The 19,619-nt window shown below is 39.3% G+C and overlaps 1 long non-coding RNA gene across 2 annotated transcripts in view; it reads right to left on the reverse strand.

Moving 5' to 3' along the window:
• Positions 1-19,619, reverse strand: part of LOC146437592 (uncharacterized) — a 72,131-nt gene that overhangs the window by 44,618 nt on the left and 7,894 nt on the right. The window lies entirely within an intron of this gene.

Raw genomic sequence — 19,619 nt, forward strand, 5'->3', positions numbered from 1 at the left:
AAGAGAATTATTCTGAGCAAGGAAGAATATAGGAGAATATTTATTGTGCACATGGATTCAATATGAATTGTTGTTGCATAGTTCATAACTATGATTTTGAACAGTTTTACAAAGACTAGGTCACAAATTGCAAGAAACTGGATGGAAATGCATAAATTGAGGTCCATCATAAGGCAGGAGTGAAGTATTAAAATACAGGATTGAGGGCAAAGGATTGCTGGATTGCAGCTCTGGGTTTACAAAGAGCAGATTTTTTACATTACATGCATCAACCTGTTTAAGCAAAGCTGCTGAAAGGAGGGAATAACTCATTATTTGAAGTTATAACTGTTCTCATTATCACAGAACTCCTTCTATCATCCCAAAGGAATGCAGTCATTCTTCCCCAGTTTGAAATCCCTGGGTTTCTTTGCCTCAGCTTTGAAGCTCAATAACATCACCTCTTGTTGCAGTATTACTCTAACAGCAAATACCACTCATTAGCCTGTAAAAGTAAATGTGGACTTTAAAAACCCCTAAATTACTTTTGTACCTGGATAACATTGTTTACTATTATGTTTTTATTAGTTTATTTCGTTCCATTTATCTGAAATCATTAACTGATTATTTTGGAGGCATCCCTAGATAGCAAATTAATTGTTGCACAACAGTATTATTTTCTGTTTCACAAAGAGCCTAGCATCCTGTCTCGTTTTGCTTCCCTTGTTTCTTTGGATATGATTAAGTATCTAGAAATATGGTTAACCCCAGGGTTGAAGTATTTAGTTCTGAGAAACTTTAATACAATCAATTATGGTTTGAACATAGGGAACTAGGCAGAGGGGGAAGTTTTAATTACCATTAGTTAGCAAAACAGTCCTGATGCACAGTTTGATTACCTTTTGTCTAAAATTCCCTCGATATTTCAAGTTCATTACAAAGATATTTGAGTTGAGTTTTCCTGCATATTAACTATTTCAGAGTAGCACTTCAATGCAAGCTTTTAAAACTAATTTTGTTGGGTTTTCCATGAGAAGAGCAGGCAGAGAGAAAGATTGAGAAGCATCTGTTCTAAAACCATTAGATGCAAAACCACAATACTTTCATAAAAGAAAGCTAAAATTAATGAATGTATACTTAATTCACAAACCAGTTGGGTTTTTTCCTGCTAGGAAAAACCACAATCCTGAAAGAGAAGAGATGTCAACAAATCAGTTCTGTACTGAACAGAATAAAGAAAACTCTTGTTGTTCATTAGTGTTCAAAACAAAGAAATAAGAAAATCCCCAAAAACCAGAACCCAACAGAAGACCTAAAAACCCTAAAATTCAACACCCTCAGAAAAAACTACCAAACAGATGGAAAACCACAAGACGCTTCACTATATTCCCTTCAGTAGGCAAAATGCAGCTGCACTGGAAAAGTGAGCAAAACATAAAATAAAGGATTGATAAGTATAAAACCCACTTGCAAGTTGTCATCTTGTCTTTTGTGTATTCCACGTGTTCAGAGTAACTTGTTTGGGAAGTCACTGCTGTGCTTACTGCCTAGCTGGGTTTGCACACACACAGCATTTGGAAGCACTACTGCCACAGCTGTCCTTAGAAAACACATTTTTGTACTTCCCTGACACACCTCATTCCCACTGGACTGCAGGAAGCTGGACCCTGGATATTGTGTATTACACTGAAATTTGTCTTTTGCCGCTATTGACGAAACAGGATCCCCCTCAGAACCACTGATAACCACAGCTCTCCTTTCAGCTCCCTGCTTGAGAACACCAGGGATGCAGCAAAAGAGTTAACAGCCATCCAGCACCCTTTGAACTCCACTCCATATGGCTACTCCCACCACAGCAGATGGTGCAGCTATTTGTTTTCTGTTTACTCTCGATGTACTGTTTTCTGTCTTTGATAGAAATCACTGTGGCTAAACAGTGAAACTGACAGCTGCCCATTGCTGTTGTCCTTTCCTTGCAGCTTGCTGTCTCCAGGCTCAAGAGCACTGCTGAAGGAGGGGATTGCTCATATGCTGCAGACTTTCCAACTGCTGTTTGCCACTTCCCTCTCCTCCACAGAGCAGCAGCTTCACTTGCTGAATAGACTCAGAGCTTGGGAAGCAGGAGGAGGAAACTCCAGAGTCCTTACAGGCCAGAAACACTGGATAAAACTAGATTGTCATTGTGCAGCATCTTCTTAAACCCCCCCATTAAAAGGCCCAAATTGTGGTATATTTTCTTCTGTGTCATAAAAACAACATCCAAACCCACACAGATGCTTAAGTTAACCCACTTGCACTTTATAACTTCAAAGTTAGGGCTTCTCAAATAATAGAGTTCCAGCTCGACTGTGTGCCTCAGGAAAGGCTTCGTACTATTCCAATCCCTTCCTGACTCCTCCTCCATAAAGATGAGGTTCATATTTAATTCAAGTCTTTCTCAGTCACTTCCTTCTCCCCCTTAGAAATGACAGTTTGGCTGCCAAATATCCCAGGAACATGGCAGGGAGCAGGAGCAGTGATCAATTCCCAAACTGTGCCCAGATAATGGATACAGGCGTATTTCATGCAGATCACAGAACGGCAAAGGCTTCACTAATTTTTCATTATGATTTATTCTAGAAAACAGAGATGAGCCTAGAAAGTGCAGCAAAACCCCACAATCATTTATACAAGAGGATGACAACAACGTGCATCAATTTGCAATGTAAAAAGACATTTTTAGGGATTATTTCAGCCACTATTGAATGAAGTCATTAGCTTTCATTTCTTAGTATGGCCCACTGAAAAATGATCCAAATGCCAGCATCAAAATGAAACAAGACTTATGTACTGCTAAATTATACAACAATCTCCTTAATGCAGAAAAATCAATTCTGTAGGCAAGGTGAAATTTGTGGAAATGCCTATTTGGCAAGAAATAACTATTATTCAGCCTTTTAAATATTTCCCGGGAGAGTTTAAACTTATATATTTACTTGAATTCATGTAATTCAGCCTGCAGACAAGTGACCTCTGTAGCAGTGGCTACACAGGGCTTGGTGGTCCTTGCTCAGCTGTCTTTGCTCCCTAGAAGTAGTAGTGAGGTCACTTCTAGGATTCACCTCATAAATCCTGAGGTTCTGTGCAGATGTTGCCTCACACACTTCACCAAACAGTGACTTTCACACAGAATCAGTGGGAGATTTTCTATCCCTCACTGCTTTTAGAGTCACACTTGCAGCAGTTTCACTGGGAAACCCAAGTTTGCAAAGAGAAATTTTCCCAACTCTAACCTGTGCTCCAAGCTGCTCACTGTCCCAACATGAGCCTCCTCAAAGATGATTCATCCCTCCTCAAAGATGATTCAAGTGTTGTAACTATATTTTCAAAAAATTGATATTTCTCATACCAATTTGAGTCTAAAACATTCATTTTGCTAACAAAAATGTTTGCACAATCCTCTTGAATCATTTACAGTACCAGGGAAGAAGTATTGTTGGAAATTCTAATGTTCTGTTACAGGTATTTCCTGTTTTTTTTCTTTTAGACCTCACCTAACAACTTCAAGGACCCAGGTCCCATATTGCAATTTCTATTGCCATCTGCTACCTTGTGCTATAATGTATTTATAATGTGTTTGTAACGTATGAATTCTTTATATTTCAAATGCATTGGGGTGAGTCCCCAGGTTGATCACTAGACTTGTGCTACATCTGAACAGGGAATTCCTTCTTCTCAACACTTCCATTTCACCTAAGGCAGGAAGAATAAAGGAGGGAGTGTAGCTTTTGCTGTAGGACCTCAGAGGTTTCTAGGTGCTGATGGACACTGAACACTGCAAACCTTTCTGCTGCTGTTCCAGGTTGGACTCACCATATGTACCACAAGCATAACCCAATTTTTGAGCCTGTTAACCTCTGCATTCTCCACGATTCTGTGGTTCATCCAGCCTGGCCAGCCAGGCACACATCTTCAGTCAGACCCACCTGATGTTTCTTTGGTTTGGAATCTCTTTGCACCATCAAATGTGAGGCACACAAGGTCCAGCATGGCCAGTGGACACTAATCCAGGTGATGCAGAGTATCTGCAATTCCTGCCGAGGCAGAAGGACCAGCTTTGCTCCAGTGGATCAGTCATTATCAGAATTACTTCAGTCACTTATTATGTGCTGTGCATACTGGCACTGGGAAGGTTGTGTTTCCTTGGCAACTATCAAATACATTGTTCATGTCCCTGAAGGGTTTCCAGTCAATAATGATTTCAGTTCTTTCAAGCCTATATTTTAAACTAACTTTTTAGTTGGCTTAATCCCAGCTCCAGTTTGTGTATTTAATTTATTATTGTCAGTGGCTGAACACTTTTAGGAAGCAAAGTTTTTAACCTTAGCTCTCTGTAGGCAGAGCAACACATCTGAAGAAATCAGAGATGTCAACGAGAAATAAAAACATGCAAGGAACCTACGGTATCTCTCACAGAGATCTAGATCAAACTGAATTAGGGTGAATACTGCAATTACATGACAAACACCAACTCTCAATTATAAGATTTTTTCTCAGGTAACTTCTATATGGAGAACAGGAACAGCAAGTGCAGCTTTATTACTGAGATAAGGACAGTGATTGCAAATCCTGAAGTAGGATGATAAACAGCTTTAAACTGAGCAGGGCCTGAGATGATGTTTTGGTTTGTGGGTTTTGTTGTTGCTGTTTTGGTTTGGTTTGTTGGTTATTTTTGTTTTGGTTTTCTTATCACACTGTCCACAAAAAATGTATGTAACTATTACAATCTGCCTTATGGTTCTTGAAATGAAAATACCACAGAAGTGTACATATCATTATTAAGAAATACTGGGGGGGAACATTGTAAATTTGGAATTATATGATTCCCTCCAAGGGATTTTTTTTTTAATAGGAGTAATTTATGATATCTAAAACCACTAGAAGGCAGCCCAGTTATTTTCTTTGGAGTTGCTAGCTTTCCTCACAACCAAAGCTTTGCTGTAGAAGAATCTCAGCCAGAAAATAGTTTATGGGAAAAGGAAGTCAATTGGTTTTGTAAGCTATAAAGGTCAAAATATTTCTGAGAAATATTCCCTTTGGAAAGCTTGGAAGCAACCTTTTTCTCCAAAATTTTATGACAGCTGGCAAAGCAAGAAGACATATGCTTTTCTGTATTGCCTAAATAAAAATGACTGATCTGACTTATTAACACTGATTCTCTCAAGATGCAAAAAAGAGTTTCCAGCAATTTTATGCTGTTCTTAATATTCATTAGCAATATCTGCTTTTAGATGAGCAATATTTATCCTAAACATCTGTTTGCAGGATCAGTTAGAGGATTTAGAAGATATGCTTCCAAATTTATTAGCTTTCATGGAAAGTATTTTTCAGTCTATTGAGAATGATTAACCGAAGCTTTTAAGACTACAGAAATAAAAACAAGCACTAAAGTCTGATAAAAGTCATGCTTGTAATTATCTGATTCACAAACTAGAGAAGTTCAGCTACTCATATTTTGAAAACACATTTCAGAATTTTCTTTTCCATACACTTTTAAAACCAGGGAAGACACTACATGATGTTCTGAAAACAGAATAGTAAATTCATTGTAACAGATAAAATAAAATTAAATTAAAAAAAAAAAAAACAACAAACAACTAAATAAATAACGCAGACATTTGAAAACGAGAGCCTAGTAAAAATTCTTATTTAAAGTATTTCCAGGATAGGCAAGACAGATAATTCTCCCCACAAAGCCAGGTTTAGATTAGAGATTAGAAAGAAATGCTTCACTCTGAGGGTGCTGAGGCCCTGGCACAGATTGCCCAGAGAAATTATGGATTCCCCTGGATCCCTGGAAGTGCCCAAGGCCAGGCTGGACAGGGCTTGGAGCAGCCTGGGACAGTGGAAGGTGTCCCTACCCGTGGCAGGCAGTTGGATGAGATAATCTTTAACATCCCTTCCAGCCCAAACCATCCTGGGATTTTACGATAAAAAGAACAAACAAGAAAATCTACAATTAATTGGAAATAATTTAAGAGTTAGTTTATTGAATCCCACTCAGGTTCTCTACAAAAAAAACCTCTGGAATGGTCAGATCTTTCCATATAGCCACTAACCCTCCTTGCTCTGTCCAGCAGCTGAAGAGCAGCAGAGTTGCAGCACCACGTCAGTGCAGCTGGTTTGTGCTGGGAGCTCCACTGTGACACAAGGACAGTCAAGAACTGTGGGCACACTGGTGACTCTGAACATCTACCCAAAGAGATGGACATAGAAGGTACAAGAAACTCATCCATATCACATATATCACCTACTTTTTTCTGCTATCACTTTACTCCTCGCTGAGCACACCAGACTTGCAAGAGTCCCAACAAAACACCCTGGGCAGACACATTTTACCCGATATTTGCAAGCTCCCTGTCAACATTCACAGAAAGCACTAAAATCTTGTGCACATGAAGGCTGCTTGGCTTAAAACATACAGTAAACAGGAAGTGGAATGTTATTAATAGCTTCAAAAATAGAAGCTGTTAGACAGTAATGCTGTTTGTGCTCCTCATACAGACTGCCCCACTTTCTCACTGTTCTAGATAATGACTCCAATACAATAGTCTCACTTACATGCTTAAGTACACATTTCTTTTCCCCCAAGGGAGCTTTTGTTTACTTCTTAAACATAATCCAGCTGTCTAACAGGGGGATACTCTCCTCATAATGAAGCAGCACAACAAAGACTTCCAAACTTATACAGTAAACTAACACTGTCATGCAACACAGATTTCGTCCAGTTGATCTCAACCAAGGTGCAATGTTCTTTCCTTCTCAGCAGGCTCAGTCCTGAGCTCACACACTGCAATGGAAACCAGAAGATTTAAGTTTTGTTACACTCCAACAGTCCTTTGAAATACTTCAGGTAACCATGAGCGAGTCCAGCAGCTTTACCACATAAGTTCTGTAATAGGAAATAAAATAAAATTTCTCCTCCACAATGGAATTGCTGGTTCACCACCAGCCACTGATTGCCCTTCTACTTCAGAGGAACACAACAACAATTCTCTTGTTCTCCTCTTTATTAAAACAGGTTTTCATAGACAAAGCCAAATTCCAGGGTTTTGGTTGGTTTGGTTTCACTTTACCTAACATATCTAAACAATAAACTGATAAACAACTCCTGCTATGTTATCTTCCAAATGCAAAATATTGCAGCCCACTGTTTTTCCATCACACCATTTTCTGTGCTGCAGCCTCCCAGAGCTCTGTGAAAGCCACCATGGCTTGCAGATGTTCTGCTGGTCAGCTCAGGCTCAGACACCACCCACCCCAGAGAGGTCACCAGCCCAGTTTTGGGATCTCCTGTTGTGCTTCCTATTCTGTACAAACCACCCAACCAACCAATTCTGGGCTGTGCTGCTCCAATTGCTCCAATCACCTCAGATGTGAGAATTCAGAGCCAAGCCAAGAGATAGAAAAGGGATAACAAGAGAACAAAAGGATCAAAAGAAAGTATTGAGGAAAATCAAGACAAAATGCAGTGATTTAACCCACATTATGATGTGATATCTGAAGTATAAAATCCTTTAGAAAGATTCCTTAGGACAGGAAGGCAGTTGAGGCTGCTGGTCTGTGAATTGTAATGTGCCAAGACAGCTCTTTAATCTTGCAGCCTATCTATAGTAACATTCTGCAGTTCTCCAGAGCTAAGCTATTTTTTACTTTCCTCTCCCTGTTCTTCCCATGCTATCTAATGCTAATGTGTAAAGTGAGTAATAGACTTGCAGCAAAAATCAAGTTTTTCAGTCATTCTTATTCCCTGCCTGGCCTTTGTGGGGATCTCAGTCAGGTTTGTCAGTGAAGGGTCAAACACTTGGCACCATCCTGTCCCTTGTCCCTCGAGTCCTCCAAAATGCAGAGCAAAGTGTAAAATTATTTCAGCTGTATCTTCACACACACCAACTGCAGCCAATGTTTTGTGTCTGAACAGACATTTCCCTAACTGCAACCAAAAATGTGTTAAAAAGTAGTGTGTTATGGATATGGATGTATTCACTCATTAACCAAATTCTGCATTGTGCTGCTCAATGCAGGTAACCAGGCAAGAGTTTCAGTAAACTGCAAAAACCTCAGTGCATTCATGGTGAAAGAAAATTACTGTACTCATAACTTGCCCAAATAGAAGGAAAACAATCATTAAATTACCTGAGACTGCTAAATTTGTACAGCAACTCATTCACTCACTACAGCTGAACTGGCCAATACAATTCCTATTTTCTGGCCCTTCCCTGTGAACAGAATGTGAACACAGCTCCAGCTCACATCCCCACTGTCTTTAGCTCTTATATATTGTTTCACTATTCTTTGGTATTAAACTCTGAACATTTCTGTGAAAACCCAGGAGCTCCCCAGTCCTGCAGAATTTCAGTAAACTGCATTTACACTGAAGATGGGCCTGGTGGTGCCAAACAGAAGAGTTACAAACCCTAAAGCTGTGAAACTTCCTTACAGACACATCTCCTTATTTGTAGCTACAAAGTCCTGCTCCAAACCATGCAATTATAAGTAAACAAAAAATCACAAAATTATTTTGTCCTCTTATGTCTTCCCTCTCCTATGAAGCCCTTTATTTAAAATGAAAGAAAAGAAAAACAGGTCTTAATATTTAGTGCCAAGTGCACTTAATAAACTCTAGTAAGCAAGTCTGTCAGAGAGATGTATCATTGCACCCAAAATGACACAGTCTGTCTGTCACCCCTCCCTCTGCAGACTCAAAATGGAGAGCAGGGTGTGGCAATTTCCACCAGCTAAGTCACTCCAAAGCATCCCCAGCATCATTTTCAAACTCAAACTATGTCAAACCTCCAATAATGTCACATAATGACTTATTCTTTGCCTCAGCAGTGACACAAACACCAGCTAAAATCCATTCCCAGCAGCCAATGTTTTTTCAGGCTGGAAAGCATTTAGAATTCACATGCCTACATTACCCTTTCCTTCTATTCGTTATTGTCCTATTTCCAAGATCTTATTTCCACAAATATCTTCACGCACCTTGCTGACTTTCCCCCCGTTTCCATCTTCCTTACTGATGGCACATCTAGGAATTCATGCATAGAGCCTGTCATCCAGATGATGATAGAATCATTTCTTCCAAAATAAACATAAGAACTCTGCCTTCTAAGGTTATTACTTTTATTGCTTCTTATTTCAAAGAAAATAGGGAGAAAAGGGGAAGGCAAAGAAAATTCACTATGTGTTGGTGAGAACTATAGCAGTAAAATGTACTGAGTAAAAAGCAAATGGAGACAGGAGGATATTTAAAGAGGTATCTGTTCAACAACTATTTATTAAAACACTAACCTTTTTTGAGAGGGTCAATAAAGGAAGGGAAGATGTTTCCTATATTCCTATAATGGCCTTAAAGATCAAGCTTAGGAAAAGGAATCTATATCATAGAAAAATGCAGAGAGTTTAAAATATATCCACATAAAAGAATTTATAATCAGGTAATTCCTCCATATAAACAGCTCTGATAAAGTGAGTTATCCTCAGTTCATCAACTGATAATCCTCATGTCTCATGGGCTGGCTTTCTTAAAATGAAAATTGGATAAAATTCCCTGTTGAGAAACTAATCCATATCCAATGAGCACCATCCTTTTGTATGAATTTAAATCATCAAGCATACAAATTTTTGAAGTTATGTCCTAACTACAGAAATTATTTGTTTCCTTAGAGAGCACACTTTTATTTTTTTCAGTATGATGCATTCAATGTTTCTCACATAATGCTTGTTTACACCCCAGAAACTGTTTAAGTGATTATGTTTTTCCTCCTTTTCGATCTCTGTATCAGCAATGAATACTGAACTGTAAAATCACCTTTTGGGACCTTAATCTGTTGCCAAGGATACTAGGGATATAATTATGATTTTATTGCAGACTAACTGAAAGACTTCTCTTTGTTGAAAGTGCAATTCAGCCTCATCCAGTGTTAATTGCTGCTCCACACCCCCTTTCATCCTGCTTTTGTGGAGTGCTAGGAAAATTATACCCCAACCCTCGTGGGACTGCAGTTGTGGTTCTATTCTATGGACTGGGAACCTGCAGCACAAAGGCTCTGAGGGGCTGGCTGAAGGTCAAAGCTTCAGCTGGAAATCAACTTCAAGTGCCACCCGAATTGAGGCTGATAAAGTCCAAACACACCTGGCTGTTTCCACCAGAAATCCTGACTTTGGGTCCAGGGCAGCACCTGTGACAGCTCCCTGCACTCCTCAGCGCTGTCCCTGCCCAGACAAACCCCAATCCAGGTGTTGTCACTGCTCCTGTGCAGCTGCCAGCTCCCCTGCCAAAGATCTCAGGAGGAATTAGCAATGAATTAGCCAAGGTTACACTCCAAAAGCACAGAAATTGAAACAAAATGTAGCAAATTCATTCTTGCAGTTGTAGTGATAAAAAAATGGTATTGAGACTCAATAATGGAGTGTGGGGTGTTCCCCTTGTTTGGTGGGAGGATTTGTATTGAGGATGTACTGAGAATATTTAGTGTTAGCATCACTAGTAGACATGAAGTGGCTTAAAATATTTGTGTGCTTCCTGGGTCCCCAAACGGAGAGATTGCAGTCACTTGAACATAAAGCTGTTTTGGGATGCAGGTGATGTGATTTGCCCTGTGTAAGACACTGCAATAACAATCCCCTTTCCTCCCTCCTAAGCGCAGGATGCTTTAAAAAAAAAAAAAAAAAAAAAAAAGAAAAAAAAAAAAAAAACCCAGAAAAATTCGTTGCTCGTTTGACTGTGTGGCCGGTAGAGGGAAGCAGCACATTCCCAAACGGAGCAGAGTGAGATGTTCGCGGAACAAGCAGCGCAGGTTCGAACATTTCATGGTTAAGCTCCAATCAAGTACTTTCCCCAGCAAGCCTCCCAAAGCGGTGACTGCACTTGCACAGGACAGCAGAGATGCCGAAAATACCAAAGCTGCAGTTCTCTCATCAAGGACGTCTCAAGTACAGCACGTGAGGAAGGATAAACATCAGGCAACATCTGGGAGGGGCAGAGTGATTTTGGCATGAAGATTCTATTCAGACTCAGAGTTGGGTTGGTGGGGTTTTTTTGTTTTTCCTTTTAGATGTTAGAAAATTCAGTTTTCCCCCCTGATCACAGTAGCAGTTAGAAACATTTGGTGAAGCAAATCCCTAACTATTCCATACTTAGCTGTTTTCATCTGAATTCTATTCCAATTTGAAGGCATATAAATTCCTTTAAAATTAATTTAAGCAGGGAATTCTGCTCAGAATTCACAGGAAGTTAAGAACTACTAGACTGGGCCCTAATGACACACTTGTTTTCTAAAGCACCACCTGACATTTAACACTGAAATAAGCACCACTGTAATGGTTTTCTCCGATTTGTGAAAATCCTTTGTGTTCCTATTATATTGATTTTTGGCTCTTTCACAAGGCCAAACCTTTAAGGTAAGCCCCAGACAGGGAAAAAATACAAACCAAAACAGATTTCAGCACTAAAAACCCTCTTGTAATCCATCATGACTTCAAATTTTTGGTTTGTATTCATTGCACTAATTAACACAAGTAATCTCTACAGTGTCTTGTTTGGGAATTCTGGAAAAAGCTGGACCAGTTTTGGCAATAATCCTTCTTCTCTTCAACCTACTCCCCTGTTTCAGTTCTTTTCCTTTCCAATAAAGCAGTGCCTGGAATTGGAATAGAATAAACACTTGGAGACGCTCCTTTATCAGGGCTCAAAAGCAGCAAGGGGAGAGCAAGTTATCTGCAATTTTCTCTAACCTTATTTCTCCCCATCTTCACCTATCAGACAGGTGACTCCTTCTTTATAACTTCTTTATTGCTCTGCTAACAGACAATCTCCAGACAGTCCCTTTAGGGTCACAACTTGCTGCAAACCTTCAATAACAAACAGGACCTGAATCACGTTTCAGTGACATTACAAGTTCAAATGTAATTCTGGCTGGGATCATAAAAGGCATTCTCTGCTGAGCAAGGCCACTTAAGCTCAGATTGCTTCTGGTATATGTGGAAGCTTAATTGGCTATTAATTGCTCCCCATATTATCTGAGATTTCAAAATGCTTTGTCCCAATGACTTCTCCTCCTACAGTTATTGCTGCCAGTCATTTGTTAGCTTATATCAGACACAATGAAAAACTGGGTTTAAATTAATAAATCCCAACCCTTCAATACGAAGAATTTATTGCTAGTTTTTAAAATTGTATAGTGAGTTAATTTCACAAGTATTCTTCAGAAAGCTTTTATTAACAGCACTTACAAATGGCAGAGAAAGCCCTGATTAAGGTGATTTAGTCCTTCCAGTTCTTTCCCTGCCACTGCTCACAAAGTTACTGGGCTCTTCCCTCCATAAATGTCAGCTTTACATCAAGTCAGTGGCTTGCAATATTTTCAACAATTACAACATCCAGCTGTGCACAATTAGATATATATTTTATACAGAACATAGAGCAACATCTTTCATAAATTATTTTTGCAGCTTTTTCCTCAAGTTCCATACTTATGGATGTTTTCGTACAATGCCTGCTTTCCTGTTTCATCATCACTTCCTATCTAACAAGGCTCCAGAGGACATAAATCACAATGCAATCCATGAATCAGTGTGAACACCAATGTCCTCTCTGCAGACTCAGGAAACTCTGGGGTGGTTTGATGTTACTTATATCCATAATAGCACACGGAGACTTGCAGAAATATAGGCTGGATTTAGACATGGAAAAATAAAAACATACACAAGGAGTGAACCATCTTGTTCTATAATTTTATATTCCTGGAAAGTTTGGACAGTTCCATCATCTGGATTTTAAAACTGTAAAATTTAGGGTAAGACATGAAATGATGATAAAATCCATTATTTTATACTACATTCCCACTTCATGCTGGTCTCTCTTTCTTTGTGCAGATGTGCTACAGAGAGCTCAGCTGCCTTGCAGGAACACTGATTCCTCTTACACAGGTCTGGATTCAAGTCCAAGTTCATTGAACTTTAACTTTTACCATGGTCATGACACTTGCCAGTGACTAGACACATTCCTGGCTTATCCACATGCATTTACCCTCTGCACAGACAACATGGATTGCTGCTGAAGAAATTCAGGGCTTGACCTTTACCAGTGCCAAGTGGCAGTCCAGCTTCTGGCCATTTCTAAGCTGTAAGTTTGGGAAATATCCTGCTCTTCAAAACAAAGATGCTCTGGGTACCCACAGGTATCTCCTCCTTCAGATCCACAGCCTCTCCAAAACTCTGTGTTGTGCCTGCTGCAGGTTAATGAGATTTTAACTGCAGTGACTTGGTGATCTCCAAGTGTCAGAGATCACTTCCAGAAAGCTTTTATTGCAGTCTCAGCTCCATCTTCAGTTACCTTGTTGACTTTTCAAATGCCTAAAGATGCAGTACTGTCCCATACCATTAATTTGTGTCTTGTTTCTACTATGGCTTCAGGAAAAAAAAAGCTTCCTCACTTAATTACATTATGCCACTATTGCTGAAAGCATTTGGTGCTTTTCAGCATCGTTCTGAAAAGGCAAGTTCATTTAAAATTGTGTTCCACAGAATTACTGGTGTACACTGGTGATGACCCATTTCCCTTTAATGATTATCTCCAGAGCAACAAGCAACAACATTAAATACAACAAAGCTGAGTGAAAATAATTAGCAAAGACTCAGCTATGAATTGGTTTTCCCCTGGATGAAATTAAAAGAATAATGCTATAGCCACTAACTCCTGTCAAATCTCCAGGTAACAACAGGTAACTTTAGAGACAGCAGAGCAAGCTGAGGTGTTGGAAAGCTTTGCTTGCTTTTCAGCAGCCTGTTGAAAAATCAGCCTTGTTCTGTGCTAAAATGAGCTTTTTGAACTGCTTGTTCCTTCTGTTTCTCAAGAATTACCTTTAATTCAGTGGCACTTTTTCCAGCCCAGAATGGGCAGGTAAGAGTTTCATTGCTACTTTCAGGCAAAGGCAGCTCCAAAGCCAAGCTGGTTTCTCTACAAGAAAATGATTATAATGTCTAACACTGTTTTTGCACCCTGGCCACCTTCCCCTGGCAGCAGCCCCAGCTTATCTGGTGTCATCCCTGCCCAGGGGACACTTCACAAAAGCCTCTGCCTATCAACAGGCTGGTCAGTAATCCACAGGTCCTAACTGCAGAAATATTTTCACTTGAAGTTTGATGTGAAGCTGCTTTGTAGGAGATTTAGGCATATTTAATTGTGATTGCTTAAAGTAATTGGTTGCTCTGTACCAAGGGATTACTCTGTTGTGCACTGAATTTGCAATTTCCATTTCCATATGGCTGAGAGATCTGGTTTGGAATATTACAGCACCTGAGACTTTTTTTCCAGTGCAGATTATAAATGCATGATCCATAAGTATAAATCATCTGCTATACCTCCTTCAAGGAACTGAGCCAATGAGTGAGAACAATCATAAATGTTAATGGGTTTTTTTCCAATTTTCCCCTTTTTCCATGCCATTAAAGTAATTTTGTTCTATAAACATAGATGCAAATACAAGCTAACATTAGAAATTCAGCAGGGGAGGAAGAGAAATTGTTCCAAACAAAACAAGTGAGCCCACCAGTGCAACCAATCATTTAAGCAGACATCACACTACCCAGATAATTTTACTAGGTATTTACTTTTCCACAGGATTACCTGTCTAGGTACACAACGTTCTCCAGTAGCAAAATCTATCCTTATTTCTTTTCATCTTATTCTAACAGGCAATGGATTGGCATTCTTATTTTGGGGTGCAGAATGAAAGACATCCCAAACCAGCCTTGTTCTTCAGAACAGATATTCTGATCTAGAGACCTTGCTTTAAGTAAGCATAACTTAGATTTTATCATGGGACTATTTAAGAGTTACAAAGAGCTAAAGATAATCCAGAGGTGACTTACATTCAGACCCAGAGTAGATAACTAATATCTTTATTATTTTCAGGGATAATGATCGATATTTTTATTGCTATGCAAATGAGGTATTGCAAAGAAAAAAGATGTGATCAATATGGTTCAGGGATTCAATTAGTGTAGCAATTCTCATTTTCATGTCTTGGACTAATGCAGTTCATTCTATCAATTCTTCTATGATCCCCTTTTCCTGTGGATAACATGGAATATGGTCTGGGACTGTCACACAAATGCTCCCAGAAGGTGCCAAGTTATTTTGGGATTGCATCCCTAACCTCTCCCTTCCAAATCATAAGCAAAGGAGCTGGGAGGTGTGCAGGGGCAGGGAAGGGGAGATGCTGCAAAGCTAAGAAAATTAATTCAGAAGCATTCTTATTGATGACTTGGTACATTCAAGGAATGTTCATGAGAGATAACCAGAGAAAACAGAATTCTTGGATCACCGAGAGACAAATAATTGTATGTAGGAAATCTGCTTCCGAGAGCAGCAGGGAGAATGATGAAGATCAGATCACCTTCATCACTCAATGTGACATGTTCCCACTGCTTGTTTACCGTTCCACAAGTCACTTGGCAAGGAAAACAAAGTTATCTTTAATTATTTAGAGAACACCAATATAAGCAGATGACAGAGGACAGTTAAAGCCTTACTCAGTTCATGTTACAAATGCTTTGCTGATTCTGACAAACAAGGCTCTGATAGTAACCTGAAGGCTTTCTTCACAAAGTTTCTGAACTACCTGTGTAATGCATACCTTATCTCTTTTTTTTCCCCATCCCCATTTTAACCAAATCTCCCCAAGAGATCTCAAAAGACAGCTTTTGAAACATCTTTGAAGAGAGTTGGCAGTGTAGAGGAGAGATGCATAGTACATTCTGTACTGAAAGGAAAAAGCAACAGCAGAAATTTATCCTTTATACACCAGAGAACCTGTGTGGGAGAGAGGCAAATACCTCATCTGCTGGAATAATTTCACAGTTTATACCTTAGATATTAGAACTTGAGCAAAACACTTAAGGAAGTCAGGCTTCATGAACTCCTCTGCTCATCAGATTAATTATCCTTTTACAGCCTCCGTTTTGTTTTTATTTTTATGATCTTTCTTAACTCCCAAAGCATGAACTATTTGAATCTCCACTTACTTATATTTGAATATCTGCAATCCCAGCTTGGAGAAATCAAGGCAAGTTCTGCAATATTACCTAAGCATCATAACAACTTGGAATGTTACAAATCCAAATAAGAACTTAAAGTGTGTGCAAATTGGATTGATAAAACACAGCTTGATTTTACAAACATGTTTGGTTGGAAGCTTTCTGCCTACCCATATTCCATTCTGGCTTAAATACTTTAAAAGAGGGCCCTTATTTAAAGAAAAGGCTAAAATCTGCTCAGATATATGGAAAGGAAGATGCATGACTCAAAACAGAAAACAAAACCCCTTATCTAGTGACCCAGATCTGCTCTATTAACAGGTGGGATATCCCACTGCTATCATAACCATCTCAATTATTTACTTGATGCATTTATTTGTAATATAAATAATCCTGTGCAGTTAAGTACTCAGCTTTACAGTATCTCATAATCTTGTTGTACTTACATGGAGTAAGTATCCATTACCACTTGAACACTCATTTAGATGCTCAACTGACTGCTTAATGAAGTCTGGAAAGTAAAAGCCTTATCTGCAAAAAGCCAATGTAGAAAGAAGCATGTGTGCACAGTCCTCTCTCCAAAGCAAAGAAAAGCATTTGTTCAGACTTAATGTGAAAAGGAATTGCATGAAGGAGAGTGTTCAGAAAAACAGAAATTAAATAAAAGATACAATATATACATGCAGTATTTTTTAATGTTGAAAGCAATGTTTTTCCCATTCACTGAATACTGTATTGTTAGAATTTTGTCTCTGTATACACCATTAAACTTTGAAAATCTCTCCTAGGAGCTAGGCCTGCTCCCTCACCCTACTAAACAAATTCTTTAAGTATTCCATGCAGCAACAGGTCTAGTACAGCTTCCTTTAACAGCTCCTTTTGGAGTGCTAAATAGTGAGTCAGTCTGGTCTGTGTTCCAGCTCCAGAAATACATCATTAGCTGCATTCACTCGGGTTTTAATTAACAGAGTAGTCATCATTAAATGTTTAAAGGATCCTGTCAGTAAAGGCTGAGCACTTCCCTTTCACTCACCACTCATTTGTGGCTCCTGCAGGACTCCCAAAGCACAGCCATGGCAGTGAGTCATGGCCATGGCAGCTCTGCCAGCAGCTCCAGAGCACAGAATGGGATCCAGCAGCAGCAGAAATTGCCGTCGAGATTACACAGTCTCTCACCATGGATCTGCAGCATGACTCAAAGGCCCTCAGCCACAAGTATTTGCTACCACAGAAGTTTAAGAAGTGCTCCATGAACTTTTATTTGTCTGTCAATTGGTAAATAGTTTTAAGCAGACTTTGAATCACTTCAATGCTATAAATTCAGTTTATATGCTGATTTTGCTGCTGAAGAGCCCACATTTTTAAAAGATACATTTTGTCTACATTTACTTTTTTATTAAGACAAAACCATCTTCGCTGATCGCGTAGCAAACAGAGCACTTGGATCTTTCCCCACGAGACAGCATTACTCAAAGATCTGCTATGTAGCAATCCTTACACTAGCAGGAAGATCACTGGCACTCCTAAAGCTTCCTTTCAGTCCTGTATATGCACAAGGAGAAACCGAATAATCGCTCAAAACCCATTATTTCAGCCCAGCAACCCAAACTGACTTTGCTCTGCCCCCTTTCCCCAGCGTGCAGCCCTGGGTGTGTCCCAGAGTTGTCACATTGTCGCTGTCCTCGGAGCAGTGTCACGATGAAGCATCGCCCAAAGGAAGTGTGACAAAAAGCTGTTTCCTGCTCTCTGCTAGCTGTGTGGCCACATTACTCATCACGTAACTAACAACAGCTTCAGTTTGGCTACTGAGAAAGCACTTGGTTACACATACTCATGTACACCAGCAGAAAAAAACCCAAACAAACAAAACCCAAACAAAACGAAAACCAGGAAAACTGATGTAAAATCCAAATGCTTTCTGTTCCTGTAAATACTTGCTTGCCACTCACATAGGTCTGTCCTGGGCTTATGACACTTGTCAGCCAAGGTATTTTTTCCCCATTTCCCTCCCCTTATGGTGATGTTATCAATGTGACACCAGTCAAATGAATTGGTGTGACAGTTGTATGAAGTCTCCAAATCAGTGTTGTCATTTTTTGGGAGAATTGGTCTTGTGAAAGAAGACAGTGAATTTTCTGAGTAACTGTAAATGGGAAAAGCTAGGAGCAGCAGAAAACTGAAAAAGCTCTGAGGTAGTAAAAGTGAACTTTTAAAGATTGTAAAAAGAAGGGCTGGGTGGGAAGCCCACATATTCCCGGGATCCCGAACTCTTCAAAGATTAGGTTTTCCCGTTTTTCTGTTATCCTTTCCCTCGCATTTCATCCCTGTTCCGAAAGCTCTGCAGCTGCTGGGAGCCAAGCACAAGGCAGAACAGCTCCAAAGGGCAAACAGGGCTGCCCCACCATGACTCAACACACACCTATTTCTGACTTCACCCTGCAGAAACAGAAATAGCCCTTGAGAGAGCCAGGTCAGTGCATGTCAGACAGCTGCAAACTCCGAGATAAAAGCTCCTCGGAAACAAGGCAATTATTGGGGGGGGAAATATTTCTTCTTATCACTTATGACTCAGGTTAATTTCAGCTTATTTAAGGCTGCTCGCCATGGAATGCCCAGGAAAAAGAAGCACTAGAACATTCCTGAGAACAGCCAGTGCTGCAGCAGGAAGTTAAAATCCAGAACCACCACGTTTTTTCTTAGAAGGGTCTCTGTCTTAGAAGGTAAACTACTCATAGCTCCATATCTGAGCATATCTGTTCAGGTAGTTCTAATTTGTGCAAAGCATGTATTTACCTGCTAAATAGAAAGCTTAGTCAAGTTTAAGGTACAGACAAGTGGAAATAATACTCTGTACATCTGAATACCACTTGTGGCCATCAATGCAGGATTAATTAATAAAAGAACTACTTTGGAATCATACTTTAACTTCCAAAGAGGTCAAATACCGTAATATATACATATACCAAATATATACAAATACCATATGGTTGTTCAGTAAGACGTTTCTATAGGAAAAAAAATAATCCAAAGATGCTATGTATGCTAACTGCCTGGACCACTTTTTTCTTCAAAATGATTCTACAATCAAAAAGATTTGATATTTTTAATAATTAATGTATATATTTTAGAAGCAGACATTTCATTTCAAGCGATACAGTTTTTGCATATTTTTTAAGCCATCTTTTTATGCAAAAAAAGGAAATGCCATCACAGGAATGTGTTATGGGCAACTGTTAATGCTCTTAATCTATTTCATTTTAGAGAATCAAACTCCTCCATTCCTTTGTTCAGTTGTCAGAACAGGATACTTGATTTTGAAAGAGAAACTCTAAAATTCTCACACTTGTGTCACTAAAACCAGATTAGCATAATCGTGGCTGCTGTGCATCACTTTAACACCTCATTAGCTTCAGTTCTAAATAAGTATATTAGCCCAGGACCCAATGTTAAATAACTGTAAGGAAACAGTTATTGGAACTAGTAGCTTATGTTTCCTACACTTAATTAGTAAATAAATATGCAGAAACCAACAGCAAAAGGCATTGAGTTGTGCATTT

Source organism: Lichenostomus cassidix, chromosome 4A (genome assembly GCF_008360975.1).
Source record: "Lichenostomus cassidix isolate B80296 chromosome 4A, HeHo_3.0, whole genome shotgun sequence".
Classification (NCBI taxonomy): domain Eukaryota; kingdom Metazoa; phylum Chordata; class Aves; order Passeriformes; family Meliphagidae; genus Lichenostomus; species Lichenostomus cassidix.